Source organism: Mus caroli, unplaced genomic scaffold, assembly GCF_978045245.1.
Source record: "Mus caroli unplaced genomic scaffold, Mus_caroli_1 scaffold_12, whole genome shotgun sequence".
Lineage (NCBI taxonomy): Eukaryota > Metazoa > Chordata > Mammalia > Rodentia > Muridae > Mus > Mus caroli.
In genome coordinates, this window is record NW_028227267.1 from 8,146,161 (window position 1) to 8,152,683 (window position 6,523).

Here is a 6,523-nt window from a genome sequence, read left to right on the forward strand (position 1 = left end):
TCCCAGTTCCAATGTATCTTATTAGTCTTTCTTCTGAGGCAACATTAGTTTTTTATCTTAGCTTGTAATTTCTCAGATATCAGACAGCAGTCCATTTGTACACTGAAGATTGTAGAAATAATGTAATAATACATATTTGAATAGTTTTCATTTTTGAACAACATGTAGCTTTTTATAAATACAACCAAAAGCATGAAACTAGAAATGAAATGAAAATGTGGGCTCTATATATTTGTCTCTGAATGCTACTTGGGTAAGAAATGAGTCCCCAGATGAAAGCAGTGTGAGTCATTTCAAATCTAACTGCCTTCTATTATTATAAGATTGCATTGATGTGTTTGTGAAAACTCCACAAAGAATTCCATAGGGAGCTTCTGATCTTGGAGGGCTCCAGGGGTGCCGATGCAGAGTGAAAGGAGAATATCTGTACATGCATTTTTCAATCTAGTGGATTCTGCAGCATGCTCACAGGTGGTTTACTTATAGAAAAGGAATCAGATTCTTCGAATAAAGTATTACAAATGAGATTTGAAGACAAAAGTAATAACATCCCCTGTGTGGACTATCACATATGCAAAAGCAGCTCTTCCACACAGCACTTGTGTTGTTAATAACTCTTTGACTTCCTCTTGTAAGCCTCCACACGGCCCCAAACCTCTTTCAGCAGTCTTCCAGGCAGCCATGACAGACACAGAGAGTGACATATTGGTAAATGCTCATGAATCTTCCTGTAGAGCATTACACACAACAATCTTTTATTTCCTTTGAAGATATACCACAAGTATTCCTCCTGTCCTGTTGTGGAAATCTGAATCCTGCCTGAAGAGGGCTTCAGTTTAGGAAGGGAAAAACAGAAGTCAACATTCATTAGATATGGATATATTATTTAGAGGGCCTTCCTGACCGAACTTGGAGCTGGGCCTGATATTTGTTCTGTGTCTCCCTTTGTGATATGTAACAGGAGTTATCTTGACAAAGTTTGTATGTTCTACAATAGCAACTGCTAACTTTGGTTTTGGTCGTGGATTCATTTATGTTGTGAAAGTTGCTAAGAATTCCTCAAAAATAAAACATATAAGCCAATTTTGGTGGCTCACATTGTAATCCTAACATTTAGAGGCCATTAGTGTCAGGGTAGTGAGTTTGAAGACTACCTGGGCTGTGGAGTGAGATCCTGACTCAAACAAAACAAAACGAAACAAAACAAAACAAATTAAATGTACTCCATAGAGTTGTTAAATGACTCAGCAGTTCCAGTCCAAACAATTAAACCCATAAGCTCAGATATTTGCATAGCAAACCCAGATTTATAGGACTGTCCATTAACAAGGGAATGGATAACAAAATACAGAATGTCATACAATAGAATGTTGTTCAGTCTTTAAAAAGAATGAGGTTCTGACTCAATCTGGACAATGGATTGGCCTTAAAAATATGATGGTAAGTGAAAGATGTCAGTTACAAACAAACCAACAAAAAAACCAAAACAAAAACAAATGTGTGATTCCACCTAGAGTTGTGGCAGGATGTGGATTAGAGATTCCCAGAGGCTAAGTGCGCGGAAGTGACTAGTTGAACTTCTGCTTGTGAAATTTAAAAGTTCTGAAAATGTGTTCTCATGGTGCTTATCAGCACAGAGATTACACTGGGGTTTGAATTACATACCTAAAAACGGACTAACAGAGTCTATTTTCTACTATGTATGTGTTATTGTATTATTAAAAGAAAAAAAATGAGGCTCCCAAAGAGCTTTTATTTACTTGAGATACATTTATCTCTAATTGGTGATTTCAAAATTAAAATGGAAAAAACCACATTAATTATTTCATCTCATACTAAAAGAGTAAAACCATCAAAGGTTAATATAACCTTTCTCTAAAGATCAAGTAAATTATGAGAAGCTAGGCAACACACGCTGTTAATTATTTTGAACAGATATATTCATTGTGTTAATTTTTTCGATTGACTTATTTTATTTTATGTTATGAGTATTGTCTTGCTTACAAGTATGTATGGGTACCATATGTGTGCCTGGTTCTTCCAAGGCTAGAAGGCATTGAATCCCCTGGAACTGGGGATTATAAATGGTTGTCAGCCACTATGCGGATGCTGGCTACAGAAGCCAGATGCTCTGTGCGAGCAGTCTCTCAGTGTTCCTTTTAAAGAACATTGAAGCCTAGGGACGTCAAAAGTGGAAGAGTACATGCCTAGGAGACACAAGACCCTGGGTTCAATCTTCAGCATTAAAAAAACCCCACATAAATAAATAATGTTATCACTCTAAGTCTGCTAGCACCAAAGTCTAAACACCAGCCTCTCCTTCATGAGGTAAACAGCTCATCTGGCTTGTCATTCAGCATAGCCAACGCCTCTGGTCCTGGCTGTGACCATTCAGCTGTTCTAGGCAACATCCAGAGTTATGGGTGCATTTCCCCTTCTGTTGAAGAGAACATGACTGTCATGTCTATTCAGGGGTTAAGATTTAATACTATGGATCTTTAATTCTTTTGTGTGTGTGCCTGTTCATGTGTGTGCTCATGGATATGCAGAAGCAGGCCAGAGGCCAATGGCTGGTATCTTCTGCCACTGCTTCTCTGCTTTCTTTTTTGAGACAGGTTATTCACTGAAGCTGGAGCTCAGCAATTTGGCTGGACTGGTTGTACAGCAAGGCCCAGGATCCTCTTACCAGTTTCTTCCTAGTGCTGACATCATGGCCATGCCTGAATTTGAAAGAGTTTAGTTTTAATTTTGTATCTGTGAATGAATGTGTGTAGAGGTGAAGAGGTGAAGTTATAGGCAGTTATAAACTACCTGATGTGGATGCTGGGAACCAAACACAGGTCATCTGTAAGAGCAGGAATTGCTCTTAATAGCTAACCATCTCTCCATCCCTGGGCCTAGCTTTTTTCTTGGGCTTTGGAGTCAAGGTCTTGTGCTTACATGGCAAGAACGTTCCTGACAGAGACATTACCACAGCATGGTTTTATACTCTTTGAGTAAAAACATTAAGTAATGTTATACATTTAAAAATGCCTTCTATCATCACTGCTGCATGACCTCCAATGGCAATGCCTGTACAGTGGGAGAAAAATCAGACAACCCAAATATCCTAATGTTAGGATGAAAATTCTCTCGGCTTCATGGACTACCAGTGGTAGGTACTATTTGAGAACCACAATGCTCTAGGCAGAGGGAGGAGAGAAGACATAAATCACAGAGACAGAGGGATTAACCATCATCATGAGACTTACTGAAAGTTATCTATTCATTCAGTTTAGCAATTGTGTGCACTGTGTTCCAGGAACTACCATTACACTGGGCCTATGGTGCTCATCTCTCTTCTTAAGGAAACTTCAGGGTTAGGTAGGGTGATGGGTAAGAACAGAAAAGACATACTAATTAATACATTACATCAACCCACTACAACTTGTTCAATTATCTGCCTTTTGAATGAATTTGTATTTTTTCATTATTTTTATTTTTTTCAGTTTTTTATTATGTATATTCTAACAATGTCATACTTACATAATTGGTACTGACATGGCATTTGAAGGGGACCAGAACTTTTTTAAAAAAACATTTTTTTGGTTCTTTGTAAATTTCATATCATGTACCCCAATCCTACCATCTGTTCCTCCCCTTGTACTCACCCTCCACCCTTACAATCTACCCCTAACAGAGAAAAAATTGTGGAAGCTGTAGTTTGTCCCAGTATGTCCCATAGTATACCCTTTTGTCCACACTTCTTTACTTGTAACAGTTCATTGAAATGATTTGTTTGTCAGGTTTGAGGCCTCTAGCTTCTACTGGCTCTTTACTGGGACTCCTCTTGGATATCCTGTTGTTGTCTTGTATCATGGAGATCCTGTAAGTTTGGATCTATAAGTCTGGCCTTTTGATGCACTTCTGCAGTTCATCTAGCAAGCAGATGTTGGGGTGCCAATTCAAAGCCCTGGGTCTGGGCCTGTACTGGCTAGTTTTATGTCAACTTGACACAGGCTGGAGTTATCACAGAGAAAAGAGCTTCAGTTGAGGAAATGCCTCCATGAGATCCAGCTGTAAGGCATTTTCTCAATTAGTGATCAAAGGGGAAAGGCCCCTTGTGGGTGGGACCATCTCTGGGCTGGTAGTCTTGGTTCTATAAGAGAGCAGGCTAAGCAAGCCAGGGGAAGCAAGCCAGTAAAGAACATCCCTCCATGGCCTCTGCATCAGCTCCTGCTTCCTGACCTGCTTGAGTTCCAGTCCTGACTTCCTTGGTGATGAACAGCAGTATGGAAGTGTAAGCTGAATAAACCCTTTCTTCCCTAACTTGCTTCTTGGTCATGATGTTTGTGCAGGAATAGAAACCTTGACTAAGACAGGGCCTGAGAGGTATTTGAGCTGGTCAGCACACTGGCTCTTCTAGACTCATGACATTGAGTGGGGGCTTACCACAACTCCCACAACCAGGGCCAGCTTTATCCTGCTGCCCAGGTGAGGTGCAAGGCCTACTTTTTTGAGAAGTGGTAGCTGGTAAAGGAGATGGCCAATTCTCTCTCCCATAACCCTGGGCCCAGCTCTCCTGCCTACTGTAGATGGTGAGGGATGAGAGATAGAGAGATGGCATCTCTCCTTCATCTGAGCTACCACCCAGCAGACAAGTGTCAAGCCACAGTCATGCCCTCCAGGCTGGCTCATCCACAACCCCCTCATCCAGGGCCAGCTTTACTGTGCTTCCCAAGCAAGGTGCAGGGCTTGCTCTCCTGAGTGCTGCTGCCTAGGTGAGGTGCAGGGTCTACTCTCCTGAGTGCTGCAGTAGGTGAGGGACAGGGTTGTCACTATGATGACTTTGGGGCCAGCTCTGCTGCTTGCCATTGGTAGCAAAGGGGGTAGTCATCTCCCTCTCCCCATGTCATCATTTAGCAGACAAGAAAGAGGGGCAGCTTCCCCATGCTCATGCCTTCAGGATCATCTCACCCATGTCTCTGATATCAGGGTCAGCCCTGCTATGCTGCCCAGGTGTGATGTTGGATTTGCTCTACCAAGTGGTACAGCTGGTGAGGGGTAGGGCCAGCGCTCCTGCTCTCATGACCCCAGAGCCATGTCTCCTGCCTGCCATAGGTGATGAAGGGTGAAGGAGGAGGAGGAGGAAGAGGAGGAGGAGGGAGGACATTGCTCCCCTGTCCATGCCTCTACATGGGAAATGAGTGGTAGGACCAGGTCCCTTATGCTTATATCCTTAGTGGCTGGGTCACCTAACAATTCCTGCAATGTGCGGGACCTCTCTCCACAGCTGACAAGGGGTAGGGCCAGCGCTCCTGCTCTCCTGATTCCAGGGCAAACTCTTACGATGCCTAGGTGAGGGATGGGGCCAGTCCTGAACAGCCCTTAGATAACAACATGCCCCCAGGTGGCAGCCAAGGCCAGGGATGTTTCCCTAGCCTTTTGGTGGTAACAGACCTCTGCTGTAGCAGGGCCATGGACCCAGGTGTGGTTCTGGGTGGCAGCACAGGCCAGGATCTCACCATGGTCCCAGGTGGCATCACCAGCTACTTACATAGTATTGTTCCTCACTACCCTCCAGGCTCTAGTTCTGCCTCTCTTCATTGTATCCACATACTTCTGTTTCTTTTTCTTTTCCATTTCTCTACCACTTATTTGCTCCTCTTAGTGGCTCCTGGGGTCTCTGAATGTCTGATGATCATCTCAGACTTGTTTTCTTCAGGAAATGTTAGGTCACTAAACATTCAGATGATCATAGGTCAGAACACTGAATGTAGATATAGCCCATCTCCTCTCTGACACCTACTATGGTACATATGACACAGCTTTCATACCTGCAACACTTCTAGAGGTAGGCATTTTTAGTTTTTGAGACTACAACTCATAGAAATGTCTGGGCACAAGTCTATCTTAGTTATGGCTGTAATGAAAACATACAATAAATAGAATGGCTAAAACAAGTATTATTTCTTTTCTTGTTTGGAGGCTGGGAGTCCAGGATCAGGGTGGCATCTGGTGAGGGCTCTGTTCAGACACCTTCATATATTCTAATGTGTTGGAAGGATGGCAAGAGAGCTCCCTGGGATTTTCATTCATGCAGATAGGGTCTCACTATGTATCATTGAGAGGAACTATCCGTATAGAACAAGCTGGCATTGAACTCTCAAAGATCAACCTGTTTCTGTTTTCCACGAGCTGAGATTAAAGGTGTGTGCCACTGTGTCTATCCCTTTGGGATCCCCCTCCCCTTTTTCATAAAGGCACTTAATACTATTCATTATGATATGACCCAAATGCCCTAACTCTTAATTCCACCATATTGGATATCAAGTCTTGGCACTAAGAATTTGTTAGCATGTATAGTTAGTGCAAAGCATCTCTCTTTGGCTATGTTTTTGTTCTCCTAGGTAAATAGCTGGTTGTGCAATGGTTAGATCACAGAGTACATAGGTTCTTAGTTCAAAGTAATTTTTTTCTTTTATAGGATATTTGACGTTTATTATCCTTGTGCCAGGCAACAAGTAGAGGCTACTATCAGTGC

At 42.4% G+C, this 6,523-nt stretch overlaps 1 non-coding gene across 1 annotated transcript; it reads right to left on the reverse strand.

Moving 5' to 3' along the window:
* Positions 1 to 5,706: 5,706 nt before the first annotated feature.
* On the reverse strand, positions 5,707 to 5,838 carry LOC115029303 (small nucleolar RNA SNORA17). The gene has a single exon (XR_003834877.1). It is a non-coding gene; the product is annotated as a small nucleolar RNA SNORA17 (small nucleolar RNA).
* Positions 5,839 to 6,523: the final 685 nt, after the last annotated feature.